Source organism: Atractosteus spatula, chromosome 6 (genome assembly GCF_055471065.1).
Source record: "Atractosteus spatula isolate fAtrSpa1 chromosome 6, fAtrSpa1.hap1, whole genome shotgun sequence".
Classification (NCBI taxonomy): Eukaryota; Metazoa; Chordata; class Actinopteri; order Semionotiformes; family Lepisosteidae; genus Atractosteus; species Atractosteus spatula.
Window position 1 is genome coordinate 49,096,591 of NC_142711.1, and position 24,875 is coordinate 49,121,465.

A 24,875-nucleotide genomic window follows, 5' to 3' on the forward strand; every position below is an offset into this window, starting at 1 on the left:
CGGCTGCAAAATCCCGATACGGTCTCAGAATTCGGTCCATCAATCTTTGAAATGTTGCAGGAGCGCCATGCAAACCGAAGGGTAGGACCCTATACTGATATAGTCCTCAGGTGTGGCAAAAGCGGTTTTGGCTTTATCTTCTTTGGCCAGCGGCACTTGCCAATATCCCTTCGTAAGATCAAGGGTGCTGATGTATCGAGCGTTACCTAATCGCTCGATTAGTTCATCTATACGGGGCATGGGGTATGCATCAAACCACGAGATCTCATTTAACATTTTGAAATTGTTGCAAAATCGAATAGTTCCATCCGGCTTGGGGATCAGAACTATTGGGCTAGCCCACTCACTTTGGGATTCCTCGATTATTCCCATCTCCAGCATTTTTCCCCACCTCTTCTTTAATCAATTTCCTTTTGGCTTCTGGTACTCGATACGGGGGTAGCCTTACCTTTTTCCCTGATTCCGTGACAATCTTATGTTGTATAAGGTGGGTTCGAGCAGGTGTCCGGGAAAAAACATCTTTGTTTTGGGTTAGGAATTCTTGTAGTTCCTGTTTCTGTGCCGGAGCCAGGTCTCCCACGGCTACCGCACCCGTTTCTTCTTCCAGAGGGTCTGGGGAAAAGTGGGTGAGCAGAACTTCGGAGCCATGCCATTTTTTCAGCAAATTGACGTGGTAGATTCGATGCTGCCGTCTTCTGTCATGTTGCTTGACCTTATAGTTGACTGGCCATACCTTTTCCACCACTTCATAAGGTCCCTGCCAGGATGCCAAGAATTTACACTCTGGGGTTGGAACTAGAACCAGTACTCTGTCCCCAATCTGAAATTCCCTCGCAACTGCTCCCCTATTATAAATTTGTTGTTGTTGAGCCTGGGCTTTCTCCAAGTTTTCTTTCACTAAGGGAACAATAACATTTATTCCTTCTCTCATCTGTTCCACATGCTCAATGATAGTTTGTAAAGGGGAAGGTTGATGTTCCCACGATTCTTTGACCACGTCCAATAGGCCCTGTGGTTTCCGAGAGTATAATAATTCAAAGGGGGAAAATCCAGTCGAAGCCTGCGGTACTTCTCGAACCGCAAACATGAGATACGGGAGCAGCTGATCCCAATTTTTCCCATCCTTTTGCATCGTCTTCCTAAGCATGCTTTTCAGGGTCTTATTAAAACGTTCTACAAGACCATCGGTTTGAGGGTGATAAACAGAGGTTCGGTTCTGCTGTATACCCAGTAGCTTACATAAGTCTCGCATGACTTTAGACATAAAAGGTGTTCCTTGATCAGTTAGGATCTCTTTAGGAATTCCGACTCAAGCGAACAGTTGTACTAGCTCCCTAGCTATGTTTTTGGCGGTGGCAGCTCTCAACAGAATGGCTTCGGGGTACCTGGTAGCATAGTCTACTATTACTAAAATATACTGGTGACCCTTGGTGGTTCTGATCAGGGGCCCCACCAAATCCATCCCAATCCGTTCGAAGGGGGTTTCAATAATTGGAAGGGGAATCAAAGGGTTCCTATAATAAGGTTGTGGCGCAGTTTTCTGACACTCGGGGCATTCCCGACAGTACTTCTCGATGGCCTTATAGATCCCTGGCCAAAAGAACCTAGAGAGGAGTCTCTCGGATGTCTTCTTTACCCCCAGGTGCCCGCCCAGGAGGTGGCTATGGGCCAAGTTGAGGAGCTTCATCTGGTAGGCCCGGGGAATGAGGAGTTGTTCCACTTCTTCCTGTCCCTTCTGCTGCACTTGATAGAGGAGATTATTCTTTGTCATAAAATATGGGTAACTCACTGTATTAGGATCAGTACACCACTCCCCATCAATTTTCCTGACATGCCCCCACGCATGTCTCAAGTTCCCATCTTCTAGTTGGGCCATCCCAAACTTACCACGTCGTTCTGGGGGTTCCCAGTTTGGTAGATCCATATTTTCAAACTCAATTCCAAGTTCAGCTCCACCTTCTTGTGGGTCCGTCTCATCAGGGTCGTCGGTAGGGTCGTCACCACGGTCTTCCGGGCAGGGGATTGGTCTTAGCCTAGCTGTTTGGACCGTGTTCCACATCTGGAGGAAATGGGGACAGTCTCGTCCCAGTATGACAGGGTATGGCAACTGTTCAACCACTCCTACCGTTGAGCGGTAGGTCCCCTGTTCTGTAGAGATGCTCAATTCGACCGTCGGATAGTCCTTGGTGTCCCCGTGAATGCAAAAAATACGTATTCCCTCTGTTCTCGGAATCTCTAGTTCTCCCGGAAGTATTGTAGGGGTCACCAGGGTCACAGCACTGCCAGAGTCCAACAAGGCCTCGATGGGTTCTCCCCCTATCTCAACTTTCGTAAGATGGGGATCCTCGTAGGTCGGGACCCGTGCTGTAAGATAGTTACATTGGGCTTCACCTCTGGGGTCTACCTGCATGGGTTCGGACAGGCCGGGGCAATAGCTGGCTAAATGCCCTTCTTCCTGACAATTAAAACATCGCCGGGTTTCTTTCCATGGCCGGGGCCTTGAGTCAGACCTCCCCCGAAGGGGTTTTTTAAATGGTATAGGTTCCGGATAATCACTATACTTCATTGGCCAATACTTCATTCCGGTTTCCAGAGTCCCCCTTTTCCTCCCCCTTTTCCTCCCTAATCAGGGCCTCTGTGGCATGGTGTCTGTCCACCAAGTCCACGGCCTGATCTAGTGTCTGGGGATCCCCTTCACTTACTTTCCTCTTCAGATGAACAGGCAGACTCCTCACAAAATGATCCAACACCACCCTTTCTACCACCTGTCCTGGGTTTAATTCTTCTGGCTGGAGCCATTTCTTTGCCAGATGTACCAGGTCAAACATCTGAGACCTCGTAGGCTTATTCCCCTGGTAGCTCCAATTGTGGAACCGGACTGCTCGTATCGCCATGGTTACCCCTATCATCAAGCTCAGTCATCTTTTGTAGCGTAATTTGTTCCGCCTGAGTGGTGCCTCTCCCCGCTACCGGGGCCTGCCGGATTTCTTCCCCTAATCTGTGCAATTCTGCGCGTACTAATTTTTGCTCCTCTATAATTCGTTCGTTAGTTTCGCTTTGGATTTGGTCCGCCTCCAGTTGCACTTCGATAGCTTCTCGTTGTCCTTTTAATGCCTGGAATTGGGCGAGGGTAGCCTGGGATAACTGCTGAATTAATTCTTCCATAGCGTTTCTTCACACGCGCAAAGCGAAACCCGCACACACACACACAAAAAAAAAACTTGCTCTCTTTGATTCTCAAACCCGAGCGAGAATTGCCCGCATCCTCCACCAATTGTGGTGTCTCCGGGGGGAAGTTTATGTAAATGAAAGTAGTACTCACACCACACTTTTCTTTCCTGAGTTTCGTGGCGTTTCGTCCTCCCACTCTCTTCCAAATACAGTCCGTAATCCGTTCCCTTAACCCTGATCCGATCCGAGTTCCAAAAGTCCATAATAAAGCCAGTCCGCGATGTAACCTTATCCCGTGTCCGTAATCCAAAACCGTAAACCTTTTCTCCTTCCAGTAGTCCATTATTCTTTAGCCCGATCTTAACATGCACCTCTTTCCTCTCTTTTCCTCCAAACCGCATTCACCTTATCGGCTTCCGCCCTGTTCACTGCCTCTGGGGCACTTATATTTCGGCTCCTGATGCGGCTCAGTTGTGTCTCGTTGTTTCCCAGGGTAGACCCTTTCCATTTCCTGGTCAGCTGATTCTTTCTGGCCGCCATTTTGCTAAGGTCCATATTTAGTATTTTCAGTGTTTCGTTCCTGAAATACCGGTTATAGATGACCCTTCCCCGGGTCCTCTTACAGAGGCTTAATGCTAGCACCTTCTTAAGAAGGCCAGGTCCATTCTCAAGGACCCCAGTCATCCCAGTCACAAACTGTTTTCCCTCCTACCATCCAGTAAACGGTACCGAAGCATTCGGTCCAAGTCCAACAGATTACGGAACAGCTTCTACCTCCAGGCAATAAGACTGCTAAATAGCCAACCTGGAGCTCCTTTAGCAAATCACCTGTAATGGCTACATGGACATACAGTTTTCATTGTATTCAGCATACTACACTACTTGTATATATTGCATACACCATGGACACATAGCAGCTCTATTCATATTGAGTTTTATTCAATTTCTATTACATCTATTATTATGTAACCTTATTTTCATAACCTTAATTTTGTGATTTTCTTGTGATTTTTGTGAGCTCACAGAAAAGACATTTCATTGCCAGCAACTACTGCTGCACGCTGTATTGTTGTGCATTTGATAAATAAAACTTTGATTTAATTTTGATTTGATTTCAAGATGGGATGTATTCTTAGAAAATATAGCAATACAGAAACTATAGCCTACAGTTTTCCTTTTCATTTTTTAAAATAAACAATTAAGCATTTAATATACTGTATATACTGTATGTCTGCGTCCCATGAAACGCCAAATAAGTTAAATATTTTTGTGACATCTGCTTCTGTCCAGTGTCATTCTTTTGCAGTAATATGACCCCTGCCTTTCTGAACTGTAGAGGCACAGGCAGGAGCTAAGAAATTCTGCTTTCTGCTAGTGTTTGATTGGCTTCCTTGGTGCAAAGATATCCTGTTTTTTATAACAGCTGTACAAAATATAAAAAATATTAATTGTTATATAAATGTTGGGATTATTATGGCCCTGCATGCTTGTAATTATTTATTTTTAGTGTTTCTAAAAGCATGTCATGTTTAGTGATGACACTGCTGTCATTGTGGAGTAAGAAAAATACTTTTTTTTCTTTTTCTTCCTTGCACAGTGGTTGGCATGGACAATTTGCAATGATTGTGATATAAAGCTAAAAATAAACTACTTCCGGCAATACATACTTTCTGAGAAGAAAGCACATTACCAATGATGAAAATGCAGGGGGGGAGTTGGTAAAAATGTAAGCTCTGTATTAAAGGCTAAAGTCGATTCAGATATTTTCTTAAAAGACTGTACCCTCACTTTACCCCTCACTTAGACTGACACACACTATACATCGTTTTCTATGCCCATAAAATAAAATTATATTCTGGTCACTGATAAGACAATTGTGTTGCTTAAAACATACCACAGAGCCTGATTTCTAAGTAACAATTTTCCTTCAAGGCCAATTAAAATGATACACAGCAGACTGGAATTAGAATTTTATCCATGTATTAGTATTGATCATTCTGAGAGAAGCTTAATTAATTAAAAGCTTCTAAATATCATCCCATGACTGTCCTGTGAAACATTGATTTTTCTATTCCACTGTGCTGTGACATTTAAAATTAAATGTTATGGTTCGTTCACAATCTTAAAGGGTGTATTGAAAGTTAATAAAAAATAAATCACACCTGAAGAAGGTTTAACAGCCAAAAAATTGTTTTTTCGAACTACTTTTCAGTATGGAATTAACCTTTACTTGTTCCTTTGCAGCCAGAGTTTGCTGACGCAGCTCCCTGCTTGAACCCCTAAAAATAAATCACTTTTCTGTCCTTGCTTCTTCCAACTGTATATAACCTAAGTATATTTGGCTTTTATAAAAAAAAAACTTTCGCATGAAGCCAAAATTCCCATTTACAAAATCAGGTTTCTTAATGCTTAACTCATAACTTTTTATATAGCCCTTGGGTTAGTGAAGGATGCACATGTAACTTGTAAAAGACCAGTATTTTTTATATCTTGTTGCAACATGGAAGTTAGTGCTGATTCAGTGGGTGCAAAAAAAATAAAATAAAACACACTCCACCTTTTAATAAAAGAAGTTGCGCAGAAGTCCAGAAATCCAGCTTGTTACATATAATTCACTAGGGTTCACCTTACTTTCTTCATCCTCTTCACATTTACCGCACTGCACATTTCCAGTGTGCACCCAGCTTTATCTCCATTTATGACCTCAGATTCTCATTTCATTGTTTTGAGTTTTGTTTTATTCATGAGCTTGATTTAGGCAGGCTTTGCCAGAAGAGGGTTGAGAATTTTAAAGCACGGAACTTCAAACACGTCAAAAGTCAACAATTTTCTAAGGTTTTTTTAATAAGCTTCATTACAGCACGTCTCTATTAACTAAAGAAAGTGTCACATTGGTCCACTGCCCTACTTCGCCTAATTTGCTTAAGTGGTTTACTGTGACTAGATGTTCAAGTAGGTAGGTTTTGACTTCACATCTCTCTCCCAGTTCTCCCAGAGTGCAGGTTAGAATTACTCCTCCCTCGCTCCCCTCCTTCTCTCTGCTACTGTGTCTTTTGTTCTCCCATGTTTCATTAACTCTCCCTTACACCTGAAGAAGGCTCTACAGTTGAAACGTTGAGTCTCTTTTCTTTTCCCTTCAGGACGGAATAAACCTTTACTTGTTCCTCAACAATACAAGAAAGATGACAATACACAAGAACATGTAGCTTGGGGTTTAAAGTGGAAATATGGAAGCATAGATTGTAAACACTCATTCATCAACAACAAAACAGACTGGCTTTAAGTGAATCCTGACATATCTACCATTAGAATTACAAGTATGAATAATGAATGTTTAAAGTATAAAATTCATACTGATGGGGTTGTATAACTACACATTGAAATAGAAAATATTTACCTTAATAAATTATTTAAAATAAGATTGATATAAAACATTAAATGGAAAACAAATATTATTTACTTAATCTGTCACATGTTACTTGAAAGGATTATTCTGCAGATCTCGAGAAGAAAAACTTCCTCAGAAAAAAAGGCCGAAAAAAGTTTCCATGAATCTTCAGAACAGCCTAAAAAAACACTGAAAATCTATTTCTTTGACTGTTGACTTAAAAGTTTTTTTTCTTTTTAATCTACATTTTAAATATACAATGGGTGACTGTATAGAGGAATTTGCATTCTTTCACACTGCTAGGTTTCTCTCTAATCCTATTTGTTCCACCATTTGCACCACATAAAATGTATTAATTAGTCCAGCACATAAAAATGTTCTGTTCACTAATAGAGTTTTGTCAATCTTAGCAACAAAGGTTAAGTCATTTTTCTCCTTGGAATTTTCTAAATTACTTTAAAACATCATGAGGAAATAAAGTTGAGGTCTCAGAAATGAAAAGTGTAGAAAACACAGGTTCTCTGAGATTTAAAACAAAACTTCCTTCACGAGAATCATAAGTAGGTTAGAATCAGCCCCTTTCATTACTGTTACTAACTGTTACTGTTACTGACACTTTTTATCTAAAGCAACTTACATTTGCGATGGGGACCCACATCCTGTTCTCATATTGAATCTTTCCTTTTTAAGTATTTTATTAAAGACACTAGCACACAACAATATAATGCAGGTCACTCAGCAGACAGACAGTGTTACAGTACTGGGTGTACAAACACTTTAATGTGGGACACTTTTGACAAGCACTCGACACCAAAACTAGAGCACAGGTAAAGTGTAGGCAGCTCTTGACATGTTAGCTTTAAAACAAAATATCCAAGCTACATTTAATAACATTTGTACAAGTCTCTCTAATGTTTCCCCGACGTTTTCCCTTATCAGTATCAATGATCTACACTAAAAGGCTTGTCTAGATGTTAAACCTGTTAAAATGTCCCAGTTGTTGAATACATATAGCATTTGGAAGGAAAGAGTGCTTCACAAACAGACTTGTTTATGGGCTTGGAAGCAAGTGTGTAAAGTGTGCATTACAAAAGTAGCCTTTCAGGCATATGTCAGGGTTTTTACATTGTGTCTGTATTGAACACCTGCCTGTAGGCATTATAGTAGAACCCTTTGCACAGTGCAATCCACGAGAGTGGAAGAAAATAGGAGTCTAAAGTGGCATTTAGGACTGCATGTCACATATACTTTATGCATTTGCACTTCATTTAGGGAGGCAGGAAAGTAAGGGTTTTCAAATATCAATGGGTATGGGCAGAGCTTTCAAATGAATCAAATTCACTCACCAGTCAAAGGGCACATAACTTCAAAACAGAACATGCTGTACCAAAGGGTTTACTCATCTCATTTCTATTTGTTTATGTGAAGTCTTCTGTAAAACGTTCCAAACATTAATCAGAAAATCAGGAGTCTTGGCTTCATGTCAACGATACTGTTGTATCTACGGAACATCAGAAAAAATGCGGGTGATGAGGAAATACGTCAGCTAGCAAACAATGTTCTCTGATAATATGACCAGGTGTTTTGGCATGACTCTTGTCTCTGTAATAATGCACCTTTCCTCTCAACTTACTATTGTTACTGATGAACACAGAAGGAATTTTAGAACTAAAAATAGATGCTGGACTCTGTTTCTTTAGCAGAATCTCAGAATACTCCAGTGGTCATTGATGGGTTTGAGATATTATTCTGGTCTTGACTCATTTGGCCGAGGGAGCTACAAGTTGATAATGAGAATGGACGTACTGGACAGTCCTACCACACAGTCCACAGACTGGTGAAGGTGAGGAGTTTGTCTCTGTCCCCAGACTTCTGCCTAGGTGTTACAATTAAAAGAAATCCTGTTTTTGTTTAGATACTGTTCCACGAAAAATATATATCCATTAGGTGCTATATTGTTTTTGCAAATTGACTTCAGGTGTGTCTGTCCCTTGTCTCTTATTCCAGACAAGACAAATCAGTATTTGACATACATGTGCCACCGCAGTATGGTAATGTCATGTTTGCATTTATGCCTCTCAAAATATTATTTAGCAAAGCCACTCTCTGTAGATTAATTGTGACATGTAAAAGACAAAACAATCAAAATAAGAGGGTCAAAGAAGTATTTATAACAGAGAAAATTAAAGCTGACCTTCTACATTGCCTTACTATTAATGCAGCACTTATGCCTCTTTAATCGTTGGTTAACAAATTCTCACTTTGATGTATTGTCATTTTGTAAGCCTATTAAAAGTGAAAACATTTTCACCTCAGCATGTGCATACTGTACAAATAAAATTACACACCACCTGATAAATTGTATTGTTTGAAATGAACTGGGTTAGATTATACAAGCAAGGCTGCTTATAGTTATGCTATTGAAATTTAGATTAAATTCCAGTGATGACAACCAAATAGTAGTTGAAACAATGACGGTATAAACTGCTTCTTCAAAACATCTGCCTTTCTGTACATTCTGCAAAATAATTAAATAGAATGTCATGCCAGACTTATGGGCTATAATCAATAAATAATCCTAATAGAATAAGAATACTACTACAGGTATATTCAATGATAGAATCCAATAAAGCCTTCTTAACACTGTTTTTATCTCAGATCAAATAAAGAATTCATTACTTGCATGGAATACCAGTTGTAAATTAAACACTTTGTAGTATTTTTCAGTTTAAAGAGATCATCCACTTCTTTTATCATTAATGGTGTGAGCTATTAGATCCAAATTTTGAGATAGCAGATCAAATCCTTTGCAGCAATCATTTTAGAAGTACTGCAATAGATAATGTGCTATAGCTGAAAGGAGCCAATGCCCCATAAATAAACACCTGTCTGTCCTCTCCTATGCAGTTCGGACTGACAAGACGTGTTTTTTATCCTGATACTGGCTGCTTACTCTTGCTGCTTCATTGTGATTGGCTACAATGTGCTACAAAGGCAGGACACTGAAGAGCAGTAAGGAAAGCCACCTTGTTACACAAGACACCGCTCTGTACAAATGTGGACACTCATACTGGAGAAATCAAATGCCACTCACCCTGCCTCTCTTAAAGGACACTTAGCAACTACATTGAAATTAAAGCATGTGGTACTCTGCTTTGCTGTTCCTAAGCTGTTATTCACAATTGCATAATAATGATCTCTTTTAAAGCACCTGTAAAAAGGAATATTGCCAATGTCCCAAATCAGAATCATTAATGCAGTAGGTGCACCTCAAATGTACTGAAATGGACTGACTCTTGCTTAATTTAATGGGGATTTGGGTGTACACCCACAATCCAGTCTCTGTAAAAACACCTACATGATTTGTATAGAGTATCTAACAATTTATACAAGTTTACACCAATGTGACACACAATAAACCAGTATCGTTCCTGCTTATCCTTAAATGTGTTTTTGCTGTGATACAGACATTTAAACCACTCCTTCACAATAAGGTCTCACTGCCAAGACTTTTCTGCAAATGTCCAAAGTACATAAGTCTATATTGACTTTATATAGCAAGAGTGAGGTGCATTTTCACAAATAAGAGATCAGGAAAAACCTAATTGCACTTCAAAGCAAAATAATCACATCTACATTTTTACTTTTCAGTGAGAGAACTCCATAAATTAAGTCCTTTTCCAGCCATTTTATAAACCTCCTTATCCAGTGCAGAGTAGCAGGGGGTCTTTAGCCTAACTTAGAAAGCAACTGGCACAAGGCAAACTACTATACACCCTGCATGGGACACCAGTTCATCACAGGGCACACGCAGCCTCACACTTTCACCAGGACCAATTTTACCGAAGTCACCTAGTATGTCTTTTTACCATGGGAAGAAACTGGAGAATCTGCAGGAACCCCATGCGAACAAGGGGAGATGATAAAAACCCCATGTAGATAGCACCCCAGGAACTGAGCCCAGGGTCTTACTACAGCAAAGCAACAAAATTAACCACTGCCCCACTGTGCTACCCTAAGTCATTTTCTTTTTAATGTAAATCAAACACAAATAGGATTATTTTCTTATCATTTTAATAGGGTCAAAGACTATAGAAATCTTGGAAAGCAACACATGGTGCCTAATAAACATCGGCACTACATATTCTGGGCAAAAATATTCTGCCTGAGCTCAGAATATGCTCTGCCATGCAGAAATGATGGGACATTAGAGAAGCATGGCTGCAACAAAGGAATTACAGGAATTTCCTCTAAATACCTTAATGCTTCAGTTAATTATATGGCTATCTTATAGCCACATCAGATGCTTTAATCATCGTAATGAGTTGTTACCCTTTTTTCAGGCTACATTCATGCAAAGTGATTATATTACAAGCGCTACGTCACTGCCCTTCCGAAGAACTACTGTCCTTAGCCTTAGAATTGCCATGACGAGCAAAACAATACTGATGGTTCCAAAATGGTATCCAAATGGAACCAGACCCAGGATTGTGATGTAAATAGTTAATTGCTATAATTACTTAACTACTATACTATAATACATATTATAGTATAGTAATTCCTAAACTACTTCAGTACAATATACTACTATATTGTACTATATATATATGTTTCTATCCATTCAGAATCATTCATTAATAAGATACTGAAGTAAACAGCTCAGATGACTTTAAAATTCAATACTTTTAAAATAATGTTTCAAAAGTCTCCATGTGTTTATCAAACGGACTTTAGTGCCAATTATTTACCAAACATGTTTTCCCCATAAATATTTCTTATTATTATACCACTGTGTGAAAATGGCTAAAAATGAGTAGTTTGCCCACAGTCAGAATCAGGCTACTTGTGTCTAAGGATTACTTTCTACTATATTATACATTTTATTGATCATATAGTATGGTGAACTGTTGTGTATTGATCAGTTCAATACTACAGTAATTCTTTTGTATTCCTGTTGAAAGCTTTTTCCAGTTTTCTAGAGTTAAATCTCTATACAAAACATTTCCCGTTCTTGATTTGCATTGTATTTGCAGACATTAATCAATTTCAATGAGGGTTCTGTGGAGTCAAGGTGCTCCACAATCTACTCACATACAATATCATGCATATATTTGGTGCAGGCCTATCTGTGAGCAGGGCATGGCTTTATCCCAACAATCAAGCCACAGATGCGGTCCATCAATCAATCATGGCATTTCCTGGAATGTTAATTACACTTTAATCTGGTTTTCATAAATGGCGTCTGTAAATGTTCGTATGCTCTCTGCTCTCTGAGACGCAGTTTCCATGTTGCTGTCACAAGATATGAGTCATTTAAAGGCAAGAATAAAACACATCAATTCGGGTTCACAAAGGTTCTCATAAAGCTTTGTTTTTAAATGTAATTTACGCCCTAATGAGACACGGGCCATGTCGGGGTCATGGAAACAATAAGAGTCTGCATTGAAACCCAGTCCTGTGAACAGGGCTATGAATAATACTGATGCCAATATTTCTCTTTAAAAAACCAACCATCCCCGAAGATCCTGTCAACCACGAATGTCAAGATGGGTCCCCATCCCCCTCCAACACCTCCTTCCTTTGTAGCAGGGCTCAAAATTGCCTCCTGTGCAAAGTAAGAGGTTCCATGGCTACAGAGAACAGGGAAGCTGCATCACAACATTCCTTTCAAATGCTCTACAGATAAGATTGGTTGAGAAATAGTTGTCTTCTACAGTGACGGCTATAATAAGACCTGAAAAAATAAGCACATTTTGTCATAAGTACACATATCGTTATTAAAAACCTCTTCTTTGGATCAATTGGGAAAACTACACAAAAGACGGCTCCTTCATAAAGGACAGACTTGAAAGTCTCATTATGCAAAGCATAATTGTCAGTCTTTTGTCGATCAGAAAGACTTCTTTTCCCAGGAGCAGTCTAATACAGACCATCCTACGTTATTGTATTATCTGGGCTGTGGTTGAGACTCCAAAAACAAAATAACCTCTTCATTTAATCAAGCCTAGGTCACAATTCAGTCCTCTGAGCAGGATGTAAGATTTTTCATCATAACTTGTCCAAGAAAACCTTGTCAAGAATTATAAAGCAGAAAGCAGTTTTGTTTTTCAAATTTGACAGCATGGTAAATTATTGGACGTATCAATGGGAATGTAGCTCTGCAGCCCTGCTTTTATAAGATGGGGAATCAGACCTGGTCTTTTTTGTTTTACAGCTGACAGATCTGTTCCCTTTAAGAGTCTGACACCTGGTTTTCTCTTTTAGTAACACGTTACAGATAAAAACTAGTGCTGTAACACAAATAGCTTTGACGTCATCCCCACTGTCTGCTGTATAATGACTTGAAACGGGAACTCTTCAGTCCTTTCACTGTTTCATATAATTGCATTGCAACAGGACATGAGAGAGAGTTAAAAAATAAAAGCATAACAAGCAGTGCAACAAAGATGAACTTAGGACTCCTTCGGTACTGCCTTAAAAGTATAAGGGAACGCAACAGCAAAGTACCGCTAGGGGTTCTTCTAATATGATTTAAGTTGATGCAAGGGGGTAACAAATTTTGAGGTAGATCTGCATGATGATAATTAGTCTGTGCATGAACACACATACTGTAACTCATGATTCATGGACTCATTAACTCATTACATAAACTGTACCACGTCTGTTACAAAAGCTACAGGAATTAATTAACATATTTCAAAGGATTAAAGGATTTATATTTTATTAAACTTCATCCTATATCACTACAACAATGTATTTAAAACAGAGCTGGAGGACTGCGTCAACAGCCTGTAGTTCCATATTTGTCTTTATTGTTGCAGGACCTAGGCTGAATGAGGGGGGCCAGGAGTGATATTCACAGATGTGAACTGGACCCGACAGAAGGCTCAATCCTGAGTGAGAGTAATAAGGGCCATGATTATGGAGGGGACGGCCAGAATTAGTTAGGGCAGTGATCTGTAGTGGTCTTCAAGCAGGAACATTACAATTTGACAAAATCCGGAATACCAACAAGCACAGAATAGCAAGTAATTAAAACACTGCTTTGCTATCAGACTGTGCCACAAACCTATTGCTACTCTTGGCCAAAAGCCAAACTGGAGTGGAAATACAAAACTGTTTTTGAGCCTCCAGATATGTTTATTTCTGCGTGTGTTATGGATTGTTAACACAAATGACACATCAAGGATATGTTTTTCAATAACAACATGTAAAACAAACAATAGATGAATTGTAACCCTGACAAGGATTTGCTGCAGCTCTGTGGGCACAGAACAAACACCCTCCTGGAACTCCAGGGGCAGCACCATGATCAGCTGAGGCTAAAAAACTGGGTCACACCAGGTCCACATCTCAGTGGGGAGCTTCGTTCGGAGTGCACTGCTCCATTTCTCACTGGGACCAGATAAGGGTCAAGAGTCACCTAGTTCCCCTGGCACCCTGTTTGAGAGTAGTTGTGGCCACAGTCAACACATTATCTTTACAAGATCTGGAGCATAAAATCATGCATTTTAAAAAATAAAATAGCGGCGTTTCACTTTTTCAAGCAAAAGCAGTGACATCTTTTCAGTATTTTCTTGAAATCATGCAGTCAATGTGTGTTGCAGGATACACTGGGCTAACAATGAGCCTAATTATCCAACCCAATTTAAAATGTAAGTTATGACCCATACACCCTGATTTTAAGATTGCTTTTGGGTGGAAAATATTGTGCAATTCATCCTGAAGATGTTTACCCTTGTGACGTTAATGTTTCTACTAAATTAGATTTTCTAATGCTTATTATTGTACACGGCCAAGACTTTTTTTAAACTCCAACAATACAGACTATACTGTTAATGCAAATTAAAATGTTTTACAGAGGTAGATGTCTTACTTTATGTTTATTAGGTATATATATTTGAGTCCAGTGTTTTCTTTAAACATTTGTGATCTTCACACAGAAAAAAAATAGTTTTAAAGAACAAGTCCTCCTTTGCATTATTACTTTATAATGAGTATTATAAGCTGTTAGTCATACGGAAAGCACAATTTTCCACAAAGTCTACAGTTTTCTAAAACAGGCTTAGTAGTTCAGGTAGGAAATTATGTTATGTCACCAACTTTTTCTGCAGTGATCCATATACCATGATAATGTGGGTATAAAATGCAAAAAATGTTTTGACACATTCATCCATTTTTCTAATCACTTTATCCAATACAGGGTTAATGGGGAGCCAGTGCCTAACCCGGCAAGCAACAGGCGCAAGGCAGGATACACCCTGGCCGGGATGCCAGTCCATCACAGGGCATGCACAAACAGAAACACACACACACTCACACCAGGGGCAGTTTTCCCATAAGCCAAGTTAACCTATCAGTACTGAACTATGGGAAGAAACTGAAGGAAACCCACACAAAAACTTAGAGAACATACAAACTCCACACAGATAACTCCCCAGGAACTAAACCCAAGGCTACCCGCTTACACATACAGTAAATAACTCGAACACAGCAGTCCTGAATTAACAGGACTAGACAATGATGTGTTTCCCCTGTAGCTATGGAAACAATGTACAGTTACTCATAGTACGGTCAGTACAGTTAGTCACACTTCTTAATGATTACAATACACTGAAGAGTAAATTCTTGTACTCTAATCAATTATAATTACAAAATAATGGTAATAGGTAAACAGAAAAATGTGAAAAGACCTTTTGCACCCTACCTTAATGATGAATAAGGGGAAAAAGCACTGAAACGTGGCTACATCCTTGCAGCATGGCAACCATTTAACATCCCTTTCTTCTTGTTAAATATGTTTTTCTTGGCTGGAAAATAAAAGTGGTGTTGAGTGACAACGCAGATTTGTAATTTCAAAGAGGTTCACTTTCCTCTATTTCCATTCTCAGTGGTCTGAGTCACACTAGAAGACAATTTCTAAAGCCAACTTCATCGTTGAGGACTTTACAGTATTATTTAACATCAATTTTCTCTTGCCTGCAAAATCTCGCTGACAGAGAGTTTCACATAAAATACACATAGATTATGTTGCAAAATAACGAGTCATATGGAAAGCAGTAATGTGATGTGTATTACCCGTGTAAAACCGAGCAGGGGGCTGAAAGGAGTAATAACCACCGTATTGATAAACAAATATTTTTTTTCCACGGTCCAGTTAGTCTAAATTCTAGTTAAATCAGCGTACATTTAATACAGCATATTACCTATATACCTAATCGTTTTCTAAGATTGTGATAAACGTGCTTCTCGTTATTATTCGGCGTCTCGGTTTGGAGGCCATTTGAATATAAAACGCCAATAAATCACTGCTCTTAGTTTTTTAGACTGGTCTGACAAGGTATTATATCAGATTATTCTCATCACCAACTAGGGGCATTTTGTTCAACAGACATATAACAAAAATGTGCTGGTATATATTTAAAATTTGCCACCACTGTATCACGCCGGTGTGAGCTTCTAGCATCCTCAGCATATAAAATGTTACCATGGTATAGTGTGAATTAGTTCGTCTTACGAAAATCCTTTTATTTCGTGCCAGCATCAGTTTAAGTATTCCAATAGTCTATTCATATTCTAAAATCAATATGCAGTATATATCACTATACCAGAGAAAGCAGATCCTGTTAATTAAAATCAACAGCGGGCGAAAAAAAATTGTCACATAAGAAGGCAGAGAAAGGTTTACCAGTTCCTCTAGCTGCTACGGTGTTTCTCTCAGGCTCCGCGCAGAACGAACCCACAGCCGCTCTACCCGAACTCTCTGCAGTCCAACAGGCCGACTGCACACGCCGTCTGCCTCGAATCGGTCACATGAGCGCCATATCCAATCCTCAATTGTTCAGTGCACCTCCAACTTCAGCACTCCGAAAGGGAGGTCTCAGCGGGTCCCAGCGTGCTCCCCCACAGACACAAAAGGACACATAGGTTGGCCGCAGCCGGGTGCTTCGGTGGCCGACCTCGCTGCTGCACGGGCTGAGCACTTAGCAGCAGCAACAGGCTCTTCGCACCAAAAGCAAGCCGTAGTTGGCGGATCTTTAAGTAATTAATAGAATTAGCAACGAGAGAGTTGTGGCACTGGGGCACACAGAACAGAGGGCTGCCGAATAGCTGAAAGGGATGCACGGCCACAGAATATAAATGAGGACATATTGCTGCAACAGCAGGGACCGCGTTTTGTATCTTTACTCAGATTAGAGACAGGGTTTACGAGGGCTTCAGTGGATTATCTTTATTTGAGCTAAAAAAACATGTGCAAGTGTACTGCAAGAAAATCAGGACAGTTTACCAATTCAAACACACAATAGCTACTCTTAAATAACTTATACTGTGGCACGATTTTAATTGTAATATGCTACAAGAACCAAAAAACTAAGTTCCTATCAATTCAATTCAAGCTTCATTGTCCCCTAGGGGAAATTTGTTTTACGGCACAGTCAAACACAACACAATGACGAATAAACATTACCAAAAGGAAAGAGAATACAGCAGTGTTACGGGAGAAAAGAGAAAAACAAGAGACAATGTGGTTACTTTGCATTGTTTAAGAGTGTAATTGCAGTGGAAATGAAAGATTTTCTGAGTCTGTTGGTTTTACACCTGGGGGCACAGAGGCGTCTCCCGAATGGGAAAAGTGTGAATTCGCAATGGGGCACAGAGGCGTCTCCCGAATGGGAAAAGTATGAATTCGCAATGGAGGGGGTGAGACACACTGATGCTTTTGGCTTTCTTAGTCACCCTCTGTTTGTAAAGGATACTTAAATTGGTTTGATTATTCCCGGTTATTTTGCCACTTATATTCACTAATTTACCCAGTTTATTACAATTACCGGTACTTATGTCGCCAAACCAGCAAGTGAAGCAGTATGTTAAGACACTTTCAATTAATGATTTGTAGAAAAGTGTAAGAATAGTTTTATCTACCTTAAAGTAGCTGAGTTTCCTAAGAAAGAAGAGTCTCTGTTGGTCTATCGTACAATGTAAAGGAAAATCAGTACGGCTGTGCTTCCATATTCCCACGTGTTGTTACACAGGTGGTTTATCAATATTGGGAAATTGTCCAATATTCCAAGTACATTTAACAGGCATAGGGTATTAAACGCTTTACTTGTATTTGTTGTATACATTTACATTTAAAGTTTATTGAACTTTTTTTTTCATTCAAAACACATCAAACATAGGTCCACACTTTCGCAGTAATATACTGCATATTAATTTGTCACCTTATTAAATGTATCATAATATGTGCATTCCATCAATAACCAAACTAAAGTAACATGCAGAAACATTTGTGTAAATTCTATTGTTGAATAGTTAATTGTTTTGAATAACACACTACACACAAATCACCGGTTTGCTATGACTGACCCTTATCAAGAGCATTAGGCATTCTGATATCGGACTACAACACGTCAATTACAGTGCGAGATTAGATTTATGTTATTATTGATGCACGTTGTATTGTTTATTTAAAATATATTACAGAATGCACTTACAGCATGTAAATACATTTAAAACATAAGGAGAGTGCATAAGGAGAAAACCAATTGTTATAGCATCTGGCGCTTGACTGGTCATTCCACGAATCACAAGGAGATTACAGATTGAGCCAGGATTTAAAGAAGAACGTCTTTTTTTCGAGTCCTTTGCTTCAATCACACCACTTGTAGAAGTTCATTCATATAATAACTAAAAAATTTCCAGCTCTCTACAATAGTCGCTAATTTACTTTAATAATAGTTTAATTAAATCTAGGGAAATTATTCTATAAATATACTTGACATTTCTTATTAATATTTTTATAATTCTATAACAATTAATTTGTGTTCGTAAACATGTTGTCTATTTAATAGGAAAGGATTCATTACAACACAGTGTGTTCAGCGGATCAAAATTCAAGTGCTGTACGAAACTAACAAACGTGATGTAAGAAATATGTCACATAATTTTTAAAATATACTTGCTAATATATTCTTTAACAAGCATTTGTATTGAACTCTTGTTAAAACGCTACCGCACAACCACTGATTATGTCTCTAATTTTTAGCCGTAAACATTACACCATTTATAAGTTTGTGACCAGAATTGTTGAAGGCTGTATGTTAGGAGTAACATGATGAATGCATTCGAGTCGGGCATCCCTGAATAAATTATATGTTTCAGAAGAGTCAAATTAACCTTTTTGTTTTTGCTTTTCTAACATTTAAGTCAACACACCTCTTGATCTGGATTTCTTCTCTTAACCTTTCCCCCCTTTTGACGTTGCAATTTTAATTAAATAGCTAGCTAATGATTAGGGCTGCGTTTACAACACAAAACCCCGTTTCCACCACTCCAGGGGTGCGTCTGTTTTTGTCATTTTCGTAGTTTTTTAAAAAAAGTTTTTAGAATTAAACGTTTGCGTTTTCTGATGTCTGAATGCTGCTTAAGCTGACTAAAGGATATCAACGTGTAACCCATTTTTAGTATTAAAGACTGACAGAAGCTTTGAATGCTGTTTTATATTTGAGCTCTGGATCACTCTCAAATGTATGTGAACATTTTGCGCTCCTGTTTCTGCAGTTTTTAGTTGTGCTAAACTTTCACCACTGTCTGAACAATTAGTGGTCAAACACTGTTAAAGTTATTTCATTTGTTGGACATTGCCGTCTGCAGGTTTATCACAGGCTAAAGTACATCTTGTAGCCCAAGAACAGTCCGTAAATATGGCTCTCCAGGACGAGGACTGTACATTATAGCCCTGGCACAGACTGACAGTTTCCGCACTTACTATAAACCAAAGGCATGTTACTCCACTCCGTCAGTTCTGTAGCTCAGACGACCTTAATTAAGACAAAATGATGGAAGTAATTAAATTGGATTTTGATTATTGACTCAACACCTTGGCTGTAAGAACGAGACCTTCAGACCCCCACTCTTACTGGACATACCTAATAAGATGAGGAGCTTCTACCGGAGCACTAATGGGGCAGAGGAAGAGATTCAGAGCGACACAGGCTAGGTCGACGCATTGGAAACCTGCTTGCACAAGAAGTGGGCAAAGGGAGGGTTGTCCTTGTCCTGAACACTCATTAAAAACTCCATTACAGTAACTGCCTGGTCAGCAACATTATTTGGCAGCTGATAACGCTGACATCCACGTTTACCCATCATGTACAGGTGCCTGTCTGGTCTAGCTGGACAGAGCATGAAGTTGACTGAAGCTCAAAATCTTTTAATCGATACCTAGCATGTGGAGATAACCAAATGAGAAGAGTTGTGTGACAAGTGAGTTAAATAACAACATAAGACACGGAGGTCTCAAAATGCTGGCAGCCTAAAGCTCAGTGACTCAGCCATTGAGCCGACGTCTAAAGGTAATTTCTATGATTTCGGAGCCAAATATCATAAGCAGCTGTACACGGGATCCCCCTAGTGGCTGAAACCTGGTACTGAAAGCATAACTACTGCAATCGCACGCAGGGACCTACATCTGACGAAGACCATTTCTCATTTTAATGATTCTTTAGCTATTGTATATTTAATCCAGCATGAAAAACAAAAAAAAAATATTCGCAGTTTGCGTGTTGTGATTTTGCAGAAACCCTCCAGGATGCCAGAATTACTGATATTTGAAAGAATTATGATTTCTTAAAGTATGTATAATATATAATAGAATCATAGAATCATAGTAATCATTAATGAGTTGCAGAAATGCATGTTTTTTTGCAAACATGTACTGTATATGATATACATTGTGTACAATAATGCATCGTGATAGGTCCTGGGAACTACATTTTCCAGATTACCCAGCTAGCTGTACGTGAAAAGTGACACAATGGGAGATAACTAGTGATAGTAAATGCTGAGTGTGTTGGGCTTTGAATGGTGAAACCCACACCAAACCAGCAGCTACAGCAAGTGAAGAATCTGCATTAAAACCTGAACCATGCATGTCTTTTGTTTGGTAACTTCTAAGTCTTTTTCTGTGGAACAAAATCTGGTCAGATCTGTGACAGATCTAGGTTGCTTTTATGAATGGAATGCAGTTATCACCAAAGGGGAAGTGTCCCAGTAATTATCTAGTATGATGATAGTATGCCGTAAAGGACACTGCTGCATTATTCTGACCCTGACTTTTTCATCTAGAAGCCAGGATCACATGATTTCATGTGTCAGTTTTAGTCGTACCACTGATCTACCAATGAGTTTGCTAAGCTCATTTCTTCTTTAACTAGTTTCAGTTCTTTGAAGCTCCCATGAAAGCTGAATCCTTTTCCCGGTTCAAGTCACAACTCATCTGTATTTTGAGATTCTAACATTTGTGGTTTCTTCTTGTCTTAGTCTACACCAGAGTTATTCCATGCCTATAGGCATCTCATGCTCAATTTGACTCTGGTGAATTTTATACTCAGATAACCTCAATAACCCATGATAGTCCTGTGGATCATGGTGAACTGGGTGAAGAGTGCTTTGACACGCAGTCAGACCACACTGGTTTTTGTGAGAGCAACACATTAGGAAAACTCAACTTTAGGGATTAATGTCTTTCCTGGCACTTTTTTTCTCCTGGAGTGTAATAGTAGTTGTAATAATAATAATATAGTGCTTTTCTCCACTCAAAGTTTTACAGGGAATGGGGATGTCACGATCCTCATCCCTCCTCTAGTCGGCGTTCCAAACCTTTTGTATTTTAGTTTTATTATGTACACCTGTCCCTGGTATTTCCTGTATTATTTAAACCCCGTGCCTCCGAAGCTCAGCGCTCAGCATTGGAAGATGGACACCCGGAAGACCGCCTACCAGCAAGTCCAGGAGAGACCCGACGGCATCGGCTTCACCCCGGCGTCCTGACCATCTGAGTCTGGGGCTCGGAGCGCCTGGCTCCGTTATGATTTTAACTTCTGTGTTCCTGGTTCCAAGTTCCCTGTTCCTTGTCTTTGTCTCGGATGGACCTCCCAGCTATTGGATTTTGGACTGTGCCCTGATTTCCCCTTTGGTCTGTTTCGGACACATACACCTTTGTCATAACCCCAGAGAACCGGATCACTGCCATCACTGCCCCCCTGTCTGTAATCCCTTTCCAGATCCAGCTGTTTTTTCCCCATTTGTCCTTCTCCAGTCACTTCCAGATTATATCATCTGCATCCTAAACAACGCACTTTACGGGAGTCAGGAACGGCTTCTGTGACAGGGGACTCTTCTCCACCACCAGTGTAGCCCCCACCTGCATGATGGGAGCCATAGTGCACCGGTATGCTCACCATTTATCCAATATCAGGGGGAGGAGCACAGAGTAATGAAGCCAATTCAGAGATAGGATTAGGTAAATGATAGGTAAAGGTCAAGGTGAAAACCTTGTCCCAAGAGACCTTCTGTCAACTTCTGGAGACCCTCAGAGAAACATGTTATGTGTTGTGATAGAGAAGCTGTTCAAAAAGTTCAATTTCTCCAGGCACTAACAAGAGTAAGATGACCTTTTTGGTTACTAATTGACTATGGCGATCCATGGCGATCTTAATGACAGAAAATAAATCTGCTTTCAATATCAGTACAATAACAAAGGCATTGGAATGCACAACAATTGATTTATATATTAAAGGGGTTCAAAGCTACAGAGTCTGTTACTGAAAGTGACCTAACTCCCTTGAAACCAGGAAACCGCTGAATTCTCACATGGTGGGAGACCTGTTCTCTGGGGGTAGTAGAATTCTTTGCTGAGGAGTGGTGATTTGGGGCTTTTTTGAGAGTCACAGTTCCAGCAATGTCCAGGTTTGTTGTGATCAAATTCCAACAAGGGTAGAACTGTCCCTGTCAGAACTTCTGGGAAATTCAAGTTAGATTCCTGGGTTACAGGCCTTTGCTTTTCCTTTGAAACAGATGCCTCCCTGTGCCAAGCAACAGAGAGGACTGCTTGCCAGCCACCAATAGACCAGTATTGCCTCGCTGAAACACACTCATCTGTTTTTTTGCAGGGGGTCACTATTCCTGCTTTACCTGCGCCTCCAGTGACCAGTCTTGCTGCAGCACATTCATGCTCTGCAACCACACACAGTGGTCGAAGACTATATGAATTCTGAAACAGCTTGTGCAACACACTGAACTGACAAAGACAGGAAATTCTGCATCTATCTCTTTTCAGATTTGCAGCTGATAACCTTTTCTCCAGTTCCAGAATTAATATTTCTCTAAGTTTTACATACTGTACATGATTGTGCACGTTCAATTAGACCAGTCACCTTTAACAGATCATGGATTCAAGCTGAGCTGAGTACTTTATTCCAGTTGTTCCAGTCCACCCAGCTATACACGTGGAGACCAGCATTGCTGAGGGTAATCCCTACTATGGACCCCCATTAAAGAGCGAGTCACATGACCTCAGTTCAGTTAATCCTAAAACAATCAGGATGAAATTTGATCGATCTGTGTTTTGATATGCATTTTGCCTTTTCCTACTTCAGGTATGATGAATGTTTGTTCTAATAACATTTTATCATAGACTGTGTCCATCTGTAGTTCAGTTCAACTGCCTGTCTCATTTTTAAACAGCAGGAGCCAAACATTTTTGAGAAGGGTGCAAGAATAGGTTTGTGTGCGTTACAAGAAAATCTACTAAAAGGCCTAATGAAGTACGTGGTACGCGAAGAACTTTATTCTGTTTTAGTGCTAGCTAAATTACGCTACCAGTTTACATTGGTTTTTATCCAGTTAACCTTGTGGTCATAAAGTCAGATAGTTACATACAAGTGGTGAGATAGTGAGAACACGGGCTTCAGCTTAGCATCAGTGATAAAGTGAGTTTGTGTTTTATGATTATGTTCAAGTGATTGTTAACCATTGGGCTTGGCCTTCTTAATCAGCAAAGCCTCACAGACAATGTACAGCCATAAGAAATATCAAATGTAGAAGCTGCTGTACAAGGATCACCACCTTCAAAAACCGGATTGATCGAATTACATTTTATTGTTCTCAAAGCACTATAACTATAGTAAGCCCAATAACGAACAAAATACATACTTTCATTACAAAGACACTTGCGTGATCATTTTTGCTCAGTATAAGGTGATAACAGTTAAATGGGCTGATTTTAGTTACAGCAATTGGGGTGTATTGATTGAGGTAATGAACAACAGCTTCAGACACGTTTATAACTGTGGTTTGAAGTAGACTCTAGGATACAAAAAATTATCATCAGTGATGGATTCAGCTTGACTTTTAGGCTTACTTTAATACTTTTTATGAGAGTGCAAAATGTAGCATTCAAGTTCTGAAGTGAAAAACGGTGAATTATCGTCCATTGAGGGATTTTATGCGTTCATATGCCGTGAGCCCCATTATTTAAAGGTGATGGCAGTCGCTGTGTATAAGAAAATTAGTGAGTAAAATATTTAAAAACAATTAAAATACTCGGCACTTTATAGGCGTTTTTCCAAAGTTACAATCAGATTTGTTTTTTAATTCCGTTATATGGCAGCAGTTCCGTTTACTAATTTATAAAATCCGATCCCAATTATTTTATTTGTTCTTTTTTTTTTAAATAACCACTGCTTTTCATCACACAATTTGGATTCCCTAAATCATAATTAACATAGGTCACCTCAGTCATCTGTCCCTTACGCCTGGTGTGAGTTCAGTCAGGAAAGGGGCTGGAGCAGTCGGGGACGGATGCACCTCATGTGCACAAATGCCTGGCAAGTTTATTTGCCACCCAATTGTGGTGGAGTTCAGTCACAAAGGTCACACTTTGCTTACAGTACAGACTACATTTGAAATAGTGATGGCTAGACTATAAGGCTCAACTTGTTCGCCACCTAGGGTCCTTTATGCATTGAGTCCAAGCTGCTAAATATCAACACTATAACTTACTCCCTCTGTGCATTCCAATAAAACCAAAAGCATGAAAAAGCACAGTCCTTTGGTTTTTGCAAGGAAATGGAGATCTCTAGTTGTACATATAGTACTTCAGGGAACACTGTAGCTTCTTATTTTCTGACTTTATTAACTCTGTTTAAATCAGTTCATGGGCATACACCATGCTTGCTACTTCTGAATTACACACCTGGGAATACACTGTGGAATTTTCTATACATTGATATCTTTGTGATCCAGTAAAACATTTGCTCTGCTCGTTTGTATTCCGATATGCACACATTTCAAATTTCATAACTTTGTGACAAACTTTTTTTCCAGCAAAAAGCTCAGAACACACCACTTTAATATTACAATGGAGAAGGCAAAAGATACATGTAAATATTTAAGGTTCCCCATCTATTTTTCAACTTACATGTCTTAGGCATGTCTTGTTAAACCTGTTCACTACAGTAAATTCAGAGAAATA

General features: G+C 39.5%; 1 protein-coding gene across 3 annotated transcripts in view; it reads right to left on the reverse strand.

Annotated features, from left to right (window-relative positions):
* tmem108 (transmembrane protein 108) overlaps positions 1-17,655 on the reverse strand; it is a 97,682-nt gene extending 80,027 nt beyond the window's left edge. The window contains exons 1-2 of one of the 3 annotated variants that reach the window (XM_088918933.1): positions 16,248-17,655; positions 15,267-15,369 (exon numbers count right to left, since the gene is read on the reverse strand). The gene's annotated coding sequence lies outside the window, so the exon portion shown is untranslated. Of the gene's footprint in view, positions 1-7,905; positions 8,006-15,266; positions 15,370-16,247 lie in introns of those variants that run through there. The other 2 variants (XM_088918936.1, XM_088918934.1) reach the window with 2 other exon arrangements.
* Positions 17,656-24,875: the final 7,220 nt, after the last annotated feature.